The following is a 21962-nucleotide window of genomic DNA, read 5'->3' as shown; positions in this document are numbered from 1 at the left end:
TCACAGCGGGACTTGGGGGTCCCCCAGTCTGACTCACATCAAACAAGCTCTGTTTTAGACAGGGGGCTTGAGTGAGGCGGCAGAAGTCTTGCAGGACTGGAGAAACAGCCTCAGATCTTCCCTCTGGGAAATGGAGACAATAGCGACTGCCGACTTTTTTCTACTGAAGTGTCACCACATGTGGTGAAGCATGGATGCCCCACTTCAGTATTTAGACTGCGGGGCTGTGGGAGTCAGTGATGTTTGTTATTCTGATGGCTGGTGTTTGCAGAAGCACATTGTCTCTGCCCCAATGCCTGGTGCTCACCAGTTGTTCCATTGTCCGGAGGGCCCACCGGCGCGAGATCACAGGCGGGTCCAGCACATGTTCTTTCTGATAAGACCCCAGGAGGTTTGTGTCTGATCTGATTCCCTGAGGGATGCCGGGTCCCTGTGGGCACAGACACGGCAGTGTCAAGAAGAAGAGGTTCACGTGCGTGGGCTCTGGAGTCAGACCTCCTAGATTTATAAACTGGCTCCATCACGTACCAGCTGGGTGTCCTTGAATAAGCTGCTAAATCTCTCTGTGCCTCAGTCATCTCGTTTGTAAAATAAGGATAATAATTGTATATACTCCATAGAGTTTTTAGCATGATTGAAGTAATGTATTAGGTTGACCTATATAAAAATAGTCATTCTTATTGGTCAAAAATAGTTTATCCTTATACAATTGGGACTAAATATAATAAATGCTAGCTAAAACTGTGAACAATTAAATTAACATCTAATGACATCATTTCAGCACTTTCCTGAGAGCGAGCGCGTGCCTGCCCTTTGGACCAGGCCTGGCCCAGACCGGCACAGACGGGGCAAGGAGAGATGTCCACTCTTGTGCCACAGGCACCGGTTGACTCGGGCTCCCTGCACCAGGTCCGGGTCTGCCACCCTCAGCCGTGTTGCTTCGGCTCCGAGTTCCTTACTCTGACAAAATTCATGGTATTGGACAAGCCTGTAACAACCTCTTCCAGCTCAGGCTACCTGATTCCAAGTGGTCTCAGACCACAGCAATCTCCCCCTTTCACTCCCCAGCTCTTAGTGTCACTTGTTTGCCACCTGCAAATTTAAAACTCTAGGACCGGGTTTCACACTTGTCCCTGCACTACCTCGAAAGCCTCAGTAGCTCACGACAACAATCAAGGCTATCGCCCCACTTGTGCCCAAATTATAACTTAGGCCACAACCAGCTTTACTATAAGAAATACAAGATTTTTTTTCCCTTTCCCTTCCCAAATCGCAATAACGACAACGGCCATTTATTTATCACAGTCTATATCTCAGGCATTGTTCTAAGTGCTTACATGTATATTAAAATACTTAACCTTCACAACAACTCTGTAAGGTGTGTCTTATGATCCCCATATTCCTACTGAGGAAACCGGCAGACAAAGCATCTTGCCCAAGGCCATGCACCCAGTAAGTGGCAGAGCTAGGGTTTAAACCAGGGTCCATGTTCTTGGCTACGAACTCTACTCTCTTGGTAGTCCCTGGAAACTCTTACCTGTTCCACACAACAAGAAAAGCCTAGAACCAGATGGTTCCACTGGTGAATTGTACTAAACATTTAAAAAGAATTAATGCCAATCCTCAAACTCTCCAAAATATCAAAGAGGAGGGAATACTTCAAAACTTGTTTTATGAGGACAGTATTACCTTCATACCAAAATCAGATAAGGACACCACAAGGAAAAAATTTCAGACCAATATCCCTGATAAACATAGTTGTAAAAGTCCACAACAAAATATTAACAAATTGAATTAACAACAAAATAAAAAGATCATACACCATAATCAAGTGGGATTATCCCTGGTATACAAGGATGGTTCAACATATACAAATCAATAAATGTAAAACCACATTAATAGAATGAGATAAAAAGTATGCCATGGCTGGGTGGCTCAGTTAGTTGGAGCATTGTCCTATGTATCAAAGAATTGTGGGTCCAATCCCCAATCAGGGCAGTTAGAGGAGGCAACTGATTGATGTTTCTCTCTTTCTCTCTCTCAAATCAATAAACATATCCTTGGGTGAGGATTAAAAATATTTTTTAATTAAAAAAATTATATGAGCCCTGGCTGGTGTGGCTTAGTGGATTGAGTGCCAGCCTGCAAACTGAGGGGTCACCAGTTCAATTCCTAGTCAGTGCACATGCCTGGGTTGTGGGCCAAGTCCCCAGTGAGGGGCATGTGAGAAGCAACCACATATTGATGTTTCTTTCCCTCTCTTAATAAAGAGAATATATATATATATATATATATATATATGATTATCTCAATAGGTGCAGAAAAAGCATTTGACAAAATTCAACATCCTTTTATGATAAAAACTGTCAATTAGGTATAGAAGGGATATACATCCACATAATAAAGGCCATGTATGACAAGACCACAGCTAATACTATACTCAGTAGTGAAACTGCTGAAAGCTTTTCCTCTAAGATCAGGAACAAGACAAGGATGCCCAATCTTACCACTCCTATTCAACACAATATTGAATGTCTTCGCCAGAACAGTTAGGCAGGAAAAAATAATAATAAAAGGCATCAAAATTAGAAAGAAAAATAAAATTAAAATATCTTTGCAGATGACCTGATCTTATATATAGAAAACTCTACAGACTCCACCAAAAAAACTGTTAGAACTAATAAAAGAATTCAGTAAAGTTGCAGGTACAAAATCAGCATACAAAAATCAGTTGTGCCCTGGCTGGCGTAGCTCAATTCATTGAGCACAGGCTGTGAACCAAAGGGTTGCCAGTTTGATTCCCAGTCAGGGCATGTGCCTGGGTTGTGGGCCAGGTCCCCAGTGGGGGCCACATGAGAGGCAACCATACATTGATACTTCTCTCCCTCCCCCTCTCTAAAAATAAATAAATAAAATATTTTAAAAAATCAGTTGTATTTCTATACACTAACAATAAACAATACATAAAAGAAATTAAGAAAAAAAATCCCATTTATAATTGCATCAAAATTTAAAATATCTAGAAATAAATTTAACCAAGGAGGTAAAAGATCTGTATACTATAAACCATAAAACATTGATGAAAGAAATTGAAGAAGACAAACATAAGTGGAAAGATATCCCATGTTTATGGATTAGAAGATTTGATATTGTTAAAATGTCCTTACTACCCTAGGTAATCTATAGATTCCATGTAATCTCTATGAAAATTTCAATGGCATTTTTCACAGAAATAGAAAAACCAATCCAAAATTTTGTATGGAAACACAAAAGACCATGAGTAGCTAGCCAAAGTAATGTTGAGCAATAAACCAAAGCTGATTTCAAAATAGACCACTACCTGATTTCAAAATATAATACAAAGCTATAGTAATCAAAACAGCCTGATACTGCTATAAAAACAGACATAGAGACCAATGAAACAGAATAGAAAACCCAGAAATAAACCCATGATTCATGACCAGTTGATCTTTGACTAAGGTGCCAAGACACGCGCTAGGGAAAAGCTAAGTCTCTTCAGTGAACAGTGTTGGGGAACTAGTTATCATGTGCAGAAGCATGAAATTAGAGCCTTATCTTACTTCATACACAAAAAATCAACTCAAAATGAATCAAAGACTTAAATGTAAGGCCTGAAACTGTAAAACTACTAGAAGAAAGGATAGGAAAAAAGCTCCTTAATGTTAGCCTGGGCAATGATTTTTTAAATATGACTCACACAGCCAGCAAAAGAAAAAATAGACAAATGGTATCACATCAAACTAAAGAGTTTTGGTACAGCAAAGGAAACAATAAAAAAAGATAATTAATGGAATGGGAGAAAATATTTACAAACTATACACCTAATAATAGGTTAATATCCAAAATATATAAGAAACCAACTCAATTATAAGAAAATAAATAACCCGGTCAAGGAATGGACAAAGGACCTGAATAGAAATTTCACAAAAGAAGACCTACAATATCCAAGGTGTAAGAAAACATGATCAACATCACTAATTATCAGGAAAATGCAAATCAAAACCAAAATGAGGTATCACCTCACACCTATTAGGATGGCTATCATTAAAAAAAGATAACGGATGTTGGCAAAGACCTGGAGAGAAGGAAATCCTTGTACACTGCTAGTGGGATTGTAAATTGCTGTAGCCATCATGGAAAACAATATGGCTGTTCCTCAAGAAATTAAAAATAGAACGACCATATGATCCAACAGTCTCAGTTCTGGGTATATATTCAAAAGCAATGAAATCAGTATGTGGAAGAGATATCCGCTGTCCCATGTTCAATGTAGCACTATTCACAATAGCCAAGACAGGGAATCAACCTAAGTTGATGGTGCCTGCTGATGGATGAATGGATAAAGAAGTTATGATATAACACAATGGAATATATTCAAGGAAAGAAGGAAATGTCATTTTCAACAATGTGGATGAACCTGGAGAACATTCTGCTAAGTGAAATGAGCCAGGCACAGAAAGAAAAACACAGCATGATCTCACTTATATGTGGAATCAAAGAAGTCTAACTCAGACACAGAGAGAAGATGGGGGAGGGAGGTTACCAGAGCCAGGGAGGCAGCGGAAATGGGGGACGAGGCTCAGGTGTACAAAGCGCAGTTGTGCAGGATGCGTACGTCAGAGGTCTGAGGTAGAGCACGATGGCCGTGGTTAATATGCTGCATCGAATACCAGGGATGCACTGAGAGTAGATTTTAGGTCTCTCACCACACACAGAAATGGAAACTACATGACACAATATGTCGACTAGTGTGACCGCAGTAATCATTCCACGATGTATACCAAATCATTATGTTGTGCACCTTAAATATACACAACAGTTATTAAAGTAATTTTTAAGATCTTCAGGCGTGTTTTTATCACTAACTTTTTTATCGTCATTTTATTACAGTTATCCCAATGTTCCCCCATTGCTCTCTCCCTTGCCCGCTTCCCCCCAGAGCCCGCTCCCACAGTCAATCCCCACCCTGTTGTCTGTGTCCATGCATCGTTTGTACTTGTTCTTCAACTAGGCCCTTCCCCTTCTCCCGGCCCCCCCCTTCTGGTCCCTGACAGTTTGTTCCTTGTTTCCGTGTCTCTGGTTCTATAAAAAATAATTTTTAAATAGATAAGACTGGTTTACAGAGAATTAGAAAAGTTAAACACACACCTACCATATAGCCTAGCTATTCTACGCCTAGGTACGTGCCCAAGGGAAACAAAAGCATCTGTCCAAACAAAGACATGGACATGAATGTCCATAAACCATTATAAACATAGGGTATCAGTATCATGGAACCTATTTCACAAGTGGTTAATAAGGTCACTCTAAAGTCACTTATTAGGTATTTGTGAACTCACTGTGTAGTGAATCAAATGAAACTAGCTGTGCTTGAATGGATCCTTGGTTTAAAGCGCCTGTGTTAGTCAATGTAAGACTGCCAGATGAAACTCATAGATTACCTCAAAGTATAATTTGAGTAAAAACAATAAAACTACTCTAAGAGAAATAAAAATGAAGTGGAAAATTCAATCATGATCCACGTTTTTTGTTTTTTTGACAAATCAACTCATTTATTTTTCCCTGTTCCCATCTGGTACTTGTCTGCATGCATAAAACATTTTTACATAGTTGTAAAATTCCAATTTTGCATTCAGCTTTGAAAAAACAATTGTAATGTGGTAAATGGTTTTCCATATTGCTACTTAGTCTTCACAATTGTTTTTAATGATCATGTTCTTTACTTGGTGGCTCTACCACTCTTTAACACTTCCCTTGTTGCTGGACACCTATAGACTGAGAAAAGAAAGACAACATTTTTATTAGAAAAAAGGTTTTAGTTAATATCTTCATATATAAACCATTTTTTCTTTCTTTTGGGTCACTTCCTCGGGATAAATTCCTTGGAGTGGAACTATTGGATTAAAATACGTGAACATTTCTATAACCCTCAGAATATATTGTTAAATGGATTTCCATCCATTCATTCACCACATATTTATTGAGCCCTTTCTTCTTGCCAGACGCTGATTAAGTGTTGGGGCTACAATGGTGAGGGAGAGCACACAGTCTGCTTTCACTGGCCCGGCCGTCTAGTCAGGGAGACGGACTCCATCGGGTCGTCACACAGACGGGTGAAACTGTAACCAGGCTAAGCATTACTAAGGAATGAGAGACATGGAACTATAAAAGTATGTCATGGTGAAACTTTGCCTGGTGGTTAATGGAAGGATTTCCTTAGGAAAAATTGATTAAGCTGGGACTAAAGGACAACTAAGAGCTAATTAGACCAAAGAGGAGGGAAGAATAGCATTCTAGACAGGGAGAGCAGCAAGTACAAATGCCTTTTGGCAGAGTTAAGAGGACTAGAATAGCTGGAGCTCAGAATGCTGGGGGAGCCTGGGGCAAAACCAGGCAGGGTCCGTGGGCTATGGAAAGGACGTCTCTCTAATTTGAGAGCACTGGGCACTCCTGAACTGGACGTGTGCACTGAAACACTCACGCCGCTGCCATGTGTAGGGAGGGGAGTTGGAAGGGATGAGGAATGCCAGTGGGCGGCTGTTGCAGTGGTCAAGATGAAAGGTGATAACTGCTCAGATGACAGCAGTAGGGACAGAAATAGAGATAAGGGAACACATTTAGGAAATAATGAGGAAGTAAAGCTGACACGACTCGGCAGTGGATTGAATTTAAGATGTGTGGGGGCAGAAAGAGGCTGGATGGCGGTGCCCATCACAGACACAGGGACCAGTGGGAGAAGACCAGGATGGGGGTGTCTGTTTTTTTCATAGGAATTCAAGGTGTCTTTAAGATAGGCAAGAGGAGTTGTCAGGTGGGCAGTGGAACTATGGGTGTGAAACTCAGCAGGGTTTAGGTCAGAGCCATAAACTTATGAGTCATGTATAGATGATGACTAAAGCCACAGACATAGATGGGCTACGAAGAAAGGTCAAGGGTGGTCATAGTCTAGACCAGGTGAATGTGGAACTCCCACTTGCAGGTGGAAAAAGACAGCTGGCCAAGGAACTGAAAGAGATATGGAGGAAAACCAGAAGGACTCGATGTCACAGAAGCCAACAGAAGTGTTCCAGAAGGAGAGAGTGGTCAACAGTGGAGAATGCCACCAACAGGCCCGGCAAATGGACTTAGATCAAAGGTGACTGTGGCAAGACGTGTAATGATGGTGGAGAAATAAGGACACAGGAATAGCATGTTTATGCGGCTCTTTCCAGAAGTGTGGCTGAGGTGGGGGAGGGAGAGGGAAGCTGGGGAAGATGGGGTGGGGGCTTGAGGGAAGGGTTTTGGTTTTCTTTTGTTTTACAATTTTTTGTTGTTGTTCAAGTACAGTTGTCTCCATTTTCCTGCTGCCACTTTCTCCTGCCCCACCCACCCCCACCTCCCACCTCCCACCCTCAACCCTACCCCATTTTGGCTTTCTCCATGGTTCCTTTCTCCATGTTCCTTGACGACCCTTCCCTCTCTTTCCCTGTTATTCCCCTTCCCCCTCCCCTCTGGTTACTGTCAGTTTATTCTTTATTTCAATGTCTCTGGTTATATTTTGTTGCCTGTTTTGTTGACTAGGTTCCACTTATAGGTGAGATTATATGGTATTTGTCTCTCACCGCCTGGCTTATTTTACTTAGCATAATGCTCTCTAGTTCCATCCATGCTGTCGAGTAGGGTAAGAGCTCTTTCTTGGTTTTGGTTGTGTGTGTGTGTGTGTTTCAGAAAGGGGGACCGCATGTATGTTGAATGCTATTGGGAAAACTTGGGTCAAGGGCAAGTGGGTGATAAGAACAGACACTACACTTGATCTTAGCCAAAAGGCATGAGGAATCTAATGAACAAACTAAACTAACAAGCAAAATACAGACTCATGGAGAGCAGGCTGACAGCTCTGGGGGAGAGGGGCTGGAGAGTGGAGGGATTGAGCAAAAACAGGGAAAAAAGGGAAAGAACCCATGGACATGGACAACAGTGTGTTGAATCCAGGGGGGAGGGGTGTGGGTGGAGGTGGAAGAGGGTATAGGAGGGACAAATGGTGATGGAAAAAAATAAAATACATGTTTCAAAAAAAGAGCAAGTGGATGAACGTAAAGAGAGAAATGGCAATAAGGTCCCTGAGCAGGTGAGCGAGAAGGAGGTCCGAAGCACAGGGGAAGGGATCGCCTTTGGGTGGGAGAAGGAATACCTCCTCTCCTGTAACCGAGCTCTGCCAGTTTATGGGGGGACTGAGAAGAAAGAGCCCAGGATTTGATGTAATGCTGTGCTTTTGCTGTCTTGAAATTCTTAATCATTTTTGAACAAGAGACCCCACACTTCCAGTTTGCACCCAGCCCTGCAGATCCTGTAGCTGGTCCTGCCTTCAACGACATCAGAGCAATTCCTTCCCCTCGAACCTCACCAAAATTGGCCATAACCATCTAAACCTTCGTGCCATGGCTGTTAATTTAATAGGTGGAAATGTGCACCTCAGTGGCTTTCATTTGCATTTCTTTGATTCCCGGCCAGATTGACTGTGCTTCCTCACATCTGTTTACTCACCATATTTCCTTTTGTGTGGACTTCTGTGTCCTTTGCCCATTTATGATGTTTTCAAACGCCAAACCCAGTTTCCTCTGTGGTAATGAATCACAAATTTGTTGAAATATATGGAGGGAGTGTTTTCTGCAGAAACATTTTGGGGTTTGAAGAAGGAAGGCCCAGGCCAGGGGTGCCCTGGGAAGCACAGCCCCTTCATGTTGCGAGAACCCCACTGGTGCTTGCACAGGACAACCTTTCATTTTCAGGGGCCTCTTAGTCCTCCAAGTGCAGGAGCACCCCACTCTGTGCTTTGCCTAGGCTATTCCTGCTGCCTGAATAGCCCTTTCCCCTTGTCGTCCCCATGACCAGACTCGCAGCATTCCATTCATGTGGATATATTCAGATACCCATATATGTCACATTTTATTGTAATTATTAATTTCACATTTGCCCCCCCCAATCACGAACTCCATCATGCTCCAAACTGTATCTCCTCTTTTTCTCTCTCTCTCTTTTTTTTTTCTCTCTTCATCCATCGACTTCAGTTGACAAGCAAATGAAACCAGCTGACGAGGAATTTGTATATGAAGCTCTCTGGACTGCTTGCTTCCCCCCTTGTACAATTTGTTAACGTTGTCCACATCTGGGCAGAATGTTCCATCTGGGATGCCAGCCTTAAGGTGTGAAAGCCTCTGAGAGCAAGGTCTCTAGGGAACAAGGGAACTGGAACACTGTCATCAGATATTTGACAGGCTGTTGGTTCCTCATCGTGGTGGAGGGGCAAGTGGGTGGGGCAAAGACTGATGTGGCTCACATCCAGCACTGCCACTAACTAGCTGTCTAATCAGTAGAAGTGGCTTAACACCCAAGTTTCTGTATCTATCAAAAGGGACTAACTTATGTCACAGGGTGTTCGGGGATGAAATGAAAGGAACAATGAAAAGGTACAGAGCCCAGTGCCTTGTGTATATTAGGTGCCCATTCATCTGGAGTTGGTTTAGAAAACTGCCCCGGAGATACCTCCAGTTAGCTCTGGGACCGATGGGTGGAAGACACAAGAAAGCAAAGACTTCAGCTGCAACTTTCCAACAGTCAGGGCTGACCACAGCTGGTGTGAGCTCTGTGAAAGAGAGTGAGTTCCCTGTCGGGGGGATGTGAACACAAGGGCTGGAATATCATAAGAAGGACATAAGAATTGAATCACAGATTGGACAAAGCACTCTGCAGGGCCTCGTGCAGCCACGAAGAGCTTGGATTCCGTGACCGATACTGGAGAAAGCCCACGGTAGTAGACATCTGTTGGGTGCACCCCCATATCCCGCCTTCCCCTTCTTTTTCCAAAGGCCCCTAGGCTCCTTATCAAGCCAATCTGTTCACCTTACCCCCAGTTACAGAAATTGGTTTGGAAATAGGCATTTTAGGCCAAGAAGATCAAGAAAGTGTTCTCTTGAGGTTCTGGGAAAAAAACTGTCCTCCTCTCTCACCCATAACAGCTATCCGAGAAAGAGGGAGTGAGCTAGTCTTAAGATAGGGCTGTCTGAAAGAACACAGACAGCCTGTAAAATCTGAATTTCAGGTAAACAACAGGCAATTTTAGTAAAATATGACCCAAATATTGTATAAAATGTATTTATACTATAAACGTATTCACTATTAATCTGAAAAAATGTAACTAGCTATTTTTCTTGCTAACTATGACAACTGGATGATTCCATGGAAGGCAGAGAAGAGAGACAGGAAGAAACTAGATTCTTGGTGACATATTTGAGCCACTGGATCAAGCCTTGCTTGAAGCTCACACTTTTGAAATTGTCAGGTACAAGAATCAATAAGTTCTTAATTACATCTGAGGCTAGTTTCAGTCCCTCCAAAACTTCTCTACCCAGAGATTTATCAAAAGCTGAAAGCTTTGAGCTGATTGGAATGCAGATCTTGTTAGGAGAAGGCTGGCTCTGCACTCTTTTCTCAGTCTGGCTGCCCTCAGGAACTTCTCCACGGACCCATCCTTTCCTATAATGGTTAATTTTATGTGTCAGCTTGTCTGGGCCATGTGGTGCCCAGATACTCGGTTAAACATTATTCTGGGTGGGATGGTGTTTCCAGATGAGATTAACATTTGAATCAATAGAATAAGTAAAGCAGATGGCCATGCCTACTGTGGACGACCCTCATTCTGTCCATCGGAGGCCTGAATCAGACACAAAGGCAAGGCAAAGAAGAATCTGCTCTCTCTGTCTTTAAGCTGGATATCAGTCATCTCATGCCTCTGATCTCAGGATCAGAATGGAGCTTACGCCATTGGTGTTCCTGGCTCTTGAGCTTTTGGACTTGCACTGGAACTACACCATGGGCTAACTTGTGTCTCCAGCTTGCTGACTTCAGAATGTGAGGCTTCTCAGCTTCCCAAACCTCATGAGCCTGTACACGCACACACATAAACACGTGTATGCATATACGTGTATATACGTATACATGTATGTATGGACATCTATATATAGCCACATATATATCTCCTATTAGTTCTGTTTATCTGGAGAATCTAGACTAATAAACTCTACTCAGACAAGCATCAGTGTAGACGCCCACTAGTTAACTCTGTCTTTATTTTTAGAATGAGACCTTACGAGAAGCTCAGTTTTGTCTTCAGCTTCCTCTCCCCCCACCGGGAGCAGTCTGAGCCATGGCCAGCTCCCTCCGAGAAGTCATTGCCGGCCGGTGGGAGCTGCAGCCTCAGCCCTGCACACAGGCTGGCCAGTGTCTGCTTGGCTCTGGGGCAGTGAGGAGCTGCCTTGGGGCGGACAGAAAATTGACCAGCTTGTTTTTCTTTGGGACCAGAAGAAACCAGCTCTTTTTAATTCTCAATGGCCAGACTTGGAAATCTAGTTTGCCAGCAGAGAAGGAGGGAGGAGAGAAGCAGTCCTTCAGGGGAGGCTCTGGCCAGGGCGTGAAAGAAGCAGGACTTTGCTGGAAATTGTGCTCCCTGGCCAAGACCAGGTGGAAAGATCAATTGGGCCTTTATGAATTAGTCCCTTCATTTTTCTGGGTCTGCTTTTCCTCATCTGTAAAACAGGTTGGGCCATTAGGCTGCAAAGCAGACATCAGTCAGGGCCCAGGGAAATGACATGGGGTCCCAATTCCTGGGCCTTGGGCTTGAGGCAGGGGTGGCAGGACAGGAGGTGGAAGCCAGGGGTGAGGCAGGCCCAACCATTGGGTCAACGGCTCCACCCTCCAAGTCAGCTCCACTCCTGAGACCAAGCTGGGCACAGCTGCACGTCTTTCAATAGCCCTCTGTGAGCCATCTCCCTTCACCTCTGACCTTACTCTGCCTAGCCCCTCCCATCGGCTCCATTCACGCCCACAGAGTGTGCATCCCGTGTGCAGGCACCTGGGTCACAGCATCGGACCCCTCCACGGGTGCTGATTTCCACCCGGTCTTTTGGCCCCTCCTGCTTCGGTCCTCTGGCAGGACACCCCTGCTCTGGTGTAATAGTTAGGTAGTGCTGTAAAAAATAGACCCAAACATATAATAAGCATGATGGAAATTTACTCTATGCCTCATCCACCAGTCCAGGAGGTTCTAGATTGGGGTTCAGGTGTACTGAATATGGGGGCATCCTTCTCCATGTAGCCGGAGGCTTAGGCTGATGACAGCCGCACCACCTTTAAACCAGCTTCAAGAACCGTGCTGAGAGGCGACACCATCAGCTGATCGAGAGAGAGTATAGAAGGGTTTTATCGGTCAGGCCTGGAAAGAGCACACATCTACCAAGGATGGGGCCCAGCTGTGAGCCCAGGAAGAAGAGGAATGGCCGGGTGAGCAGCCAGAGACCCTCTGCCAGGTCCACCTTCAGCCCAGTGGCATCTCTGGCAGCCGGGGCTCACACACGGCCTGCTCCGGCTCAAACACTAGTCTCCGTCTAGGGTTCCTGAAAGTCTTGGGCTGGGAATGGGAGTGGTTTGGGATTTGGGAAAGTGCCATTTCTATCTCAGAGAGATTAAGTGGAAGGTTGCGGAGCACCGAGTCAGGAAGGATGTGGTGCCTTTGTTGTCACCGCTGCCGCCAGGCACCATCATCAACCACATGCCCTCCAGGCCCGAGGAACCCACTTTTCCACTGCGGACAGTGGTGAGGGCGAGCTCGCTGGGAGCTCACCAGAACCTCAGCGGGTGTTTCCCGGTCCCATGGCCCTGAGATTTCCCAGGACACAAGTGCATGTGTGTAGATGATAATCACAGCAACACAGAGGTATTATTACCCCCGTTTTACAGATGAGACAACTGAGACTCAGAGAAACGGAGACTTTTCTAGGTGCAAGTGGTAAGCCGGTGCTGGGAAACAGGCCCCTTGACGGCCTATTCCTGCTCCTCTCCCTGCGTCATGTCCTCTCCCTCCCTCTCCCCCGTATGTCCTTCGGTGTCTTCTGATGACTTGTCCTCACGGAGCTGGGAGCCCCTGTCTCAGGAGCCCCATCGCCCTTTGTCTGTGTCTCCTTTACGTCTGCCTGGTGGTAGGGCTTTTTGGTGGACTTCGTTCCCCTGTAAGCCTCTTGAGGGCAGACACAATGTCAAAGTCACTGCTGACCGTCTCCCTCCCGAAAGCAAGTTACATGGAAATGTGCATTTGGTGAATGAATACGCTAGTCAGAGAATTCTTGAATTGAGTTAAATGGAAAATCTAAGCCAACCATGAAAGAAAGATCAAAGGACAATTTATAGTAAACTACACACTGGCTCCTGTATTTCTCCTTCACACCCTGTTCCCTGCTCTCATCTCCTGGTTTTCCCAGGCGGGCTTCCATGGGGCCTGGCTCATTCACTCTGGCGAGAGAATTTCCTAACATTTTGTTTATTATTAGTAGTAGTAGCGGTAGTACTATTACTATGAATAGCTGCAGTTTATAGAACCTCTAAATGATACCCTCCCTGAGTGCAAAGCCTGCGTATCCCCCAGGCCCCGACATGGTCTGACCTACTGTATACTTTCAAGATGTGTTTCTTGGATAAGGGAATAGACCTGTTAGTGCCAGGCATTGGGTCAGGCTCTCTAAACACATCGCCTTTAATTTTCAAAACAACCTAGCAAGAAAATTACTGTAATCATGGCTTTACAGACAAGGAAGCTGAGTCTCAGTGAGGTTGAATAATGTGCCCAAGGTCACACCGATAGAACGCCACCGAGCCCAGCCATCAGTCAAGGGCCGTCCGACCCTGGCAGCACCCTCGTTAGTCAATCACACTGCCTCCTGGTGCCCTTGGCCTTTCACATCCTAGTCTCTCTATTTCCTTTACCTACCCACTCACTCAGGAAATATTTCTAAGCATCCGTTATACAGGTGATGCCATTTCACCAACTGAGCATCGATTACATGGGATGAACAGTGCAGACGTAGTCCCCACCCTAATGGAGCTCGTGGTCCAGTGGTCAAGCCAGATATTAGATAAGAAAATGCCCAATTAGATACTGACTTGGAAGCATAGCAAGTGCCACAAGGGGAGAGAGGAGCATGCCATATGGGACTTTCTTGGTTCCCATGGTCAGAGAAAACCTCTCTGAATTTTGGACTTGGTGGATAAAAAAATAACAAAGAGCCAGCTTAGTGAGGAGAGGGTCTCCCAGGCAGTGGGGGCAGTACTGGGGTAGGCCCTGGGGCAGGACAGTGGCGGTGTGCACAGAGAGAGAAGGCCTGTGTGACCGGCACTGGCACAGAGGACTGTGGATGGAGACGAGCTGTAGGCAACAGACAGATGGCAGGGCCATTGGGTGAGGAGTCTGGATTGTATTCTGGTGCAAGGGCAGTCAGGGACAGTTTTAAGCAGGGGAACTGCTGTGCAGTTAGTGGACTGGGTGAAGACCAGAGTGGGAAGAGCAAGAAGGCTATTGCAGTAAGCCAGGCAAAGAGGTAACGGTGGCTTGAACAAACACTGAAGGAGGAGAGTAAGGGATACATTGGCGATGGAATCAACAGGGCTCAGTGATGGAGCCTTTGCAGAGGAGTTAGGATTTCCACGCATTGCCAGGGGTTGGGCTGAATCTAGTCCATATGATCAGGGAGGCCCTGAGCTAGGTTTTCTAAGAACATCTGGAAAAGAAGCTCAAGTTTATTGCATCAACTCAAAACAGTTGAGCCTTCACGCTAAGCAACCATGATAGATGCCATGATAGTTTTCAGGTGAGTGCTGTTCTACCTGTGCAGGTGCAATTCTCACAGGGCAAGGGCAAGGCACTGGGACAGAGAAGGCCACCACGTCCCGTCAGAGGGAAAGTCAGCGAGTCTGCCCCACAGCCCGGCCGGCTGGCTCAGGTGAGCCAGTCCAGCATGAAGTATTGGGAGGAGGTCCTTTTTTCCTGGTCCAGGAGAAGGGTCCAGATATCCAGGCAGAGAGACTGTGTGTCAGGAATCAGGCTGTGCCTATGATGTAGTAGTGGGTCAGGGGACTGAAAGCTCAGCTCAGGGGTCAACAGCTGACCGGAGTTAAGATGGTGTGCAATGGAATCCGAGGAATTGGCAAGGCTTTCATGATTCATTTTGCAACTGGAAAAAGGTTTGGGGTTATTCTCCCCTCTAACTTCTTTCCCAGAAACTCTCCAGTGGATCCCCCCAAATGCCAATTATATCTGGGGGAGAACTTGTTAGGAATGCCTTTGTTTTATTTCTGAGGTTAGCCAAATACACTGGGCTTGCCCAGCTGCTGGGGTAGATCAGCTTTCTGTGGCTTGGTAGTCCTCGGGTTCCAGTTCAATAAAAATAATGGGATTTTTTCAATTAATGTCTGCCCTCACCCTCCCTCTCTCCTCCTGACCTCTGTGCCGCTCCCGGACTCCAGCCGCACCCACGGCCCCGGGTCTGGGTAGGCCACGTCCTCCTTGCGGGCTCCTTCCCTGCCTCGGCTGCCCTCCAGGAGAGGGGCTTGGACGCCCACCACAACACTGAGTCCTCCACGGTCAGAGGGCAGGGCCCACTAGCCCACACTCTCTCTCCGGAGGAAGCCAGGCCCGCTGAGCAAACCCGAGATGGGCCACATATTTCCCTCTCCTTTTAAAAATAAGCATCCCTGTGGCTCGGACTGGCCCTCACCCTGGCGAAATGAGTCCTTTCCAAAAACCTATGTCAGAGCATCCTTTGTACCACTCAGGAAAGAGAGAAAGTGGAAAAAAGGGCTTCTATTTATCCGGATGTTTGACATCCAGAGAAGGAATATTATTGTTTCTCTAGTCAAATACTGGGGCTGCAGTGAAAAATATTTTCAATCTGCCAGACTGAAGTCCGGTGTCTTTGTGAGCCTCTGCCAATACATGCAGGCCCAGGGTTTAGGGTCACCGCCTGTTTCTCCCAGGCAGCCACACTCCCCCTGGATGCCCTGAAAAGACCAGATGCATATCTGGCCTTGCACACAGAGGCAGCTGCTGCGACGTTCTCCCATCCCACGGGTGGGTAGGGTTTGGGAGTGCTCTCCCTGCCACTACAGGCCTAGCAGCCCGAGGGCCGCCAGCACAGGGATGGAGTCATGCCAAAGAAGGGCCGTGACCCGGAGGCCCCAGGAACCCCCTCCTGGCCAGCCAGCACCCTCCCAGGTGCGGGAGAGCTGCATCGCCGCCTGGGCAGACGCTGAGCTCACCCTGCCGCTCCCTGCCTGCTGCGTGGGAACCGGGGCTCAGGAGCGGCTGCACGGTTTTCCCGCCTCAAATGGAACACACAGTCATTGCAGCCAGTTTGGGAAACATCGACAAGCAAAAGGACAAAATGAAAATCAATACATTTGTTATCTTCCCAAGAAAATGATAACTGTGCCCATTATATTTTTTATCATTGGAGCATTAGTTTTATGTATGATGTATGCATACATCTTTTTTAAAAAATAGTAAAATGATATCGTACAGTATATATACTATTTTAGAACTTGTTTTTTTTCAGTTTATCATGAATATCTCTCCCTTTTATTAAATGTTCCTCTACAACTTTAATAGCTACATAGTATTTTATTCAACAGATGCATCAACATTTTTAGACAACTCTCAATGAACAAATATTCAGGTAGTTTTCCACATTTTACCACTCTAAACAACACTATGAATGTCCAAGAGGCCAGCTCTCTGGAGCACCTACAGTTACTCATTAGGAGCGGTGATAGTAGCTGCCACATTCAGTGTGCATTCCACTTTGTCTGCAAAAACACATCTGGCTGACCCAGTGCGCACAGCTGTACATGGCAGAGGCAGCATCCGTACTCAGGTTTGCCTGGCTCCAAATCCCGATCTCCAAATGGCCAGTCCCCCTATCAGATCGACGCTTTAAAATGATGGGGAACTGGGTAAGACCAGCAGCGTGCATGTGCATGAGCGTGGGCCCACTGATGCACTTCATTAGCCGTGGAACGAGTTCCCTGGCTAGAGGCAATCCTGTGTGAAGCAGCATGACAGTAAATAAGATGCTCTGGAAGGCTGTGGATGGTGATGTGGGCAGAAGCACTGTGGGCAGGGAAGACAAACCCATATCCGGAATACCCCCCTACTTCAGTGGGAAAACACAGTGCTTCCAAAATGAAAGCAGTCCAGTGAAATGGACCCGCCACGCGGAGTTTGGCTGGTCTTTCTGGAGCAGGGTGTCCCATCGGGAGTGTCGGTGTGTCGGCTGGGGATTTAGCGGTGACTCTGGCCAAACCGGCCTTGGTGAGGGGAAGTCCAGGGTGCTGGGCACATGCAGCAGAATCTCCCTCCGTGCTCTCATGATGCTTCCTTCAGGAGCCCACTGGCACTTGCAAAATGGCTCGTCTTGTCGACCTGGTTGTAAAGACCGTGCTACGCTGAGATGGCTCTTCGATGAGCACTCACTTGGGACACAGATATCTTCACCACCGAGTCCATTTGGAGACGTCTATCCAGACACCTCTTCTTCAGACCTCCTCGTCATCCAGTTTTCAACTGTGTTCCTTCAAGTCCCTCACCAAACCTTTAGCCATGGCCATGAACGAACAGGGATCCAAACCTCTAGCCATATTTCCTTCCAGGCAAAACAAACACCCAAGTGCTCAGAGTTCTGTCCGCTGGGAGGATCTCCCTTCGCTACCATCCTTCAGGGCATCCCTGAGTGGAGCTTGGGTGCGAGGGTCCATCCCTTCCCCGTGGGTCTCTCTCCACCTGCCCGCACAGCGGAATTCCTGACAGATCCCCAGTGGCCATTACAAGGCTGCAGAACCTTTCAGTAGAAGGTGCCCAAAGCCTTCAGCTTTGCACAGATGACAGCCACTCAATGACCCAGACTTCGGCTGCTTTCTCAGCTTTATCTTAGCTGTCCTGAGGCAGAGACCACGCATACTGACCCCCTTTACCTTAGGGAGGGCGTTTTTTCTACCACAGGATGCTCTGCAAGACCGGCAGAGGCCGCTGTACCTCCCCGTCCTGGCAGTGTCTGGTGCGCAAGGCCCAGAGCACTCGGCGCAGAGCCTGGGTCCCTCTGCACAGGGTCTGCACGTGAACCGAGTCACGCCGAGACTCCGCTCACCTCACCTCGGGCTGGGGCGCTGTTTGGGTTAGTGTGGCTTGGGAAGTTGTCAGACTATTTCCAATTGTCTCAGTTCTAAGCACAAATCCCACACACCCACCCCCACTTACCAGTTCTGGAGTTGAGTTATATCTTCTGGTCAATGTTTGCATCTATGGCAGGGGAAATTACCTAAGGAGAAGATATAGGGTAGAAAGAGGACTAGGAAATAAAATAAAATATAATAAAATATAATCTTATTATGTCAGATAACAATTATTGAGTGCTTACTGCATGGTAGGCACTGTGCCAAGGATTTTGCTTTGTTAACCACTTCAGTTCTTAGTATAGTCTATGAGCGAGGCCTTGCTGTCAGCAGCGGGACCCCATTTCACAGGTGAGGAAACTGAGGAGCGCTGCCCAGAGCCTACAGCTAGTCGGGGGGGGGACAGGTGACCCTTCAGCTCAGGCGGTTCTGGTTCGAGAGTCCTTCCTCCTAACTTCCAGGCCACGCCCATCGCAGGAGTAAGCACTTAATCAGAAATTTTCCAGGTTGAGTCTAAAAAGCACCCAGGACTTATTCTGGGAGTTCTTAGTTGCAAGCAACAGGGACAGATCTCTTTAAGAAGGGAAGGGACTCGTTAAGAGACTACCAATCCAGGCGTCCACCGGGAGCAGTGGCTAAGCCCATGACAAGAAATGCTGACAATGTGTCACCCTCTGATCAATCTCAGCTCCGTGAAAAAAGGGACATTTATGTGTCCTGATGGGACACACCACTTCTAACGTATCCTTGCCAGAGGAAGGAACCCGAATCTTAGGCAACCACCAGTTTCCAGGAAAAGCGGAGGCCAGAGGACATGTTAAACAAAACTACCAGACGCAGTCAGCCAAGACCAGAGGGTAGAAAATATTCTACGCAAAATAACTCTAATTCTTCAGGAAATAAGAGGCACAAGACCAAAAAAGGAGGGAAAATTTTTATAGATGGAAAGACATTTAAGAGCATGTTAGCCAAACACAATGGGTGGATATTACTTGGATCCTGATTTCAATAAACCAACCACAGAAATGCTTTATTCAGACAATTAGGGACAACTGAGTATGGTCTGGATATTAAATGATATCAAAGAATCTTTGTCAGTGGTTATTGGTGGCAAAAGTAGTAACATGGCGCTGTGTGTGATTTTTAAGTCTGTATTTGTCAGAGATGCATACTAAAGTATTTATGAGTAAAATAGTAGGATGTCTGGGACTTGATTTAAAATAAATTTTGTAGAGCCTCCACCCTAAAGGAGGGCGAGCACAACCCCCACTCTTCAAGCTCGGCCCTCTGGAGAGTGCAGCGAGGGGGGGGGGCGGGTGACCCTGCGGCGGAGACGACTAAAGGAACACGGCTCCAGCCAGGTACCCAGGCCACCACCGCCACCACCACCAAATCGTGTTGATGACGTACACCCTCGATACAGTGTGATGGAGAGAGCGTGGCACCTCTGTGTCTCTCCTCCTTGAAACCCGTAACCCTGGTCTAATCCTGAGAAAAACAGCAGCCAAGTTCCGCCCGAGGGGCATGCTGCAGCACGCCCGATCAGCACGCCTCAAAACTGCCCAGGTCATCAAGCGCAAGGGGAGTCTCCAGAAGGAAAACCGTTTCTCTGTTCACGCCACTTCTGACACCAAACATGGGAGTTTTCCATGCCAAACAATTCTCCAAAACTGCAGGTACCAGCTGGATATTGTACAGTTTAATTCAACTCTAATGCTTCCATTTAATCCAATGCTCAACTTAATGCAGCTCCCCGGGTGAAGGGCCAGTCCCACAAGACTGCCCCTCTCCACTTCAGATGCCAGTTGCAAGCAGTAGGTCTCCCGCCAGGTTACCCACACTTCTCTCTGTCTGACTTGGATACACATGGAAGTTTCCCACAAGCCTCTCCTCAGGCTTGATAATTTGCTGTAACTGCTCGAAGAACTGAGGGAAACACAGTGACTGGAGGTGTTACAAAGGATACTGCAGGAGGCACACAGGAGGAGGTCCAGAAGGATCCCAGACAGAATAGCCCTGTCCCTCCCGCGTGGCCATCCCAGCACGCGGACGTGTTTACCACCTGGGAAGCTCTCAGAACCCCTGTAGGTCAGGGAATTTCATGGCAGCTTCATCATGTAGGTGTGATTGATGATTCGGTCTCTCTCCAGCCCCTCCTCCTCCCCGGAGGATGGGAGTGGAGGGGGGCTGAAAGTTCCCATGTCCAGTCCTGCCCTCGTCTTTCCGGCAACTAGCCCCCATCCCCAAACTGTCTTGTGGGTGTGGGTGGGGGACGGTGTGCAGGGGTCCACCAGTCATCTTACTAACATACACAGAACTCTCTTATCACTCAAGAGATTCCAAGGGTCTTAAAGCTCTTGAGTCATGAACCAGGACTGGGATTGAATTCATAATCAAGATGTTCCTCTCACCCGATCACATAGGAGACCACAGGAGTTTTAAGCGCTCATAGCAGGAACAATACCAAATACCACACTATCCCAGTGCTGTCCTCCTGCGATCCCCCTCTCCCTCGGCATAACCCACCCAACCCGCTCACGGGGAAACCAGGAGGCACACGCCCGCCCGCAGCGGGACAGCCTGCAGCCCACCTGGCCAGGACTCCTCGAAACGGTCACCGTCATCAGAAACAAGCACAGTCTGAGAGCCTATCAGAGGCTGAGAAAGCACGACGACTGAGTGTAACGCCGTCTTCTGGAGGGAACGCTGGGGCAGGAAGAGGGCGCCGGGGGAAAAGCAAGGGAACCCAAATGGAGTGCGGACTTCAGTTCAAGACAAGGTGTTGATGTAATGAACGCACCGTAAAAATGTAAGTTGTAATAACAGGGAAAACTGGGTGTGCCATGGGGTATATGAGAACTCTTGGCACTATCTGCTCAGATTTTCTATAAATCTAAAGCTGTCCTGAAATGAAGTCTGAGAATTTTTTTTTTTTGAGAAAAATTACTTACGGGGTTCTATGAGAGGGAAGAGGAACAAAAATGGCAGAACGCTGATGAGTTCTGAAGCGTGGTGATGGACACATGGGGCTTCTTCGTACTGCTTCCCCTGCTTTGGTATAGGCGTGAGGGTACAATAAAAGGTGTTTTCTTTAAGGGTACTGAGGGCCCCCATGCCCTCCGGGCGGGCTGGGCGTCCTCCCAGAGGCACGCAGCAGGAAACACCACTCGAGGTCTCTCACCGGAGCCACTGATGCTGGGGCCTGCGCCACCAGTGCCACCAGCCCTGCCTCTGCACCCTGGACCTCACTGCAGCCGCCCCCACCCTGTGGCCACAGTCCTCCCCTCTTTGCTCATGTCACCACCTAAAGCCTGAACTGAGACAGGGACACCTAATTGGCCAAACTTCAGCCACATGCTTCAGGGGCGGCTGGGCTGGAGGTTACTGCCTTTCTGGCTTCTGAAGAGGGAGGTGGGCTTGGCCCTCAACCAAGAGTTGCTATGGGAGGAATTCCCCACACACAGGGAGGGGGGCCGCTGCTGGGGCCCACACGCCCCCTCACACACTGGGCTGGGACAGCCCAGGTGCTCCCCAGTTTGGTCCACTGTCACATCCTCCAAGCCGAACACCCTGCCTGGCTCCTGGCAGGCACCCAGGAATGAATGGAAGAGGAGCTCTGGTCATGGCAACGATCGTGTCTCTCAGGGAGGAGATACAATCCTGGAGGTGTGAGGCGGGGGTTCTGACCCCGACTCTGCATCCCACGGCTGTGTGTCTTCTGGGGGGTCCCGCCCCCTCTCTGAGCCTCCCTCCTTTCTCTCTGCGTGAGGGAGGCAAACCAAGTCATCCTGTAGCTCGTGTATTCCTCAGCCCAAGTCAAGGTCACTGTCTGGACAGAGTCCAATCCATCAGGCCCTCTGCGGCTCACAGCTGAGCTGGTGACTCCCCCTGCAGACCCCGCCCTCCCTGCCGCA

The sequence above is a fragment of the Phyllostomus discolor genome, chromosome 1 (assembly GCF_004126475.2).
Source record: "Phyllostomus discolor isolate MPI-MPIP mPhyDis1 chromosome 1, mPhyDis1.pri.v3, whole genome shotgun sequence".
Classification (NCBI taxonomy): domain Eukaryota; kingdom Metazoa; phylum Chordata; class Mammalia; order Chiroptera; family Phyllostomidae; genus Phyllostomus; species Phyllostomus discolor.
The sequence above is the reverse complement of the archived record's forward strand: the minus strand, read 5'-3'. Positions refer to the sequence as shown.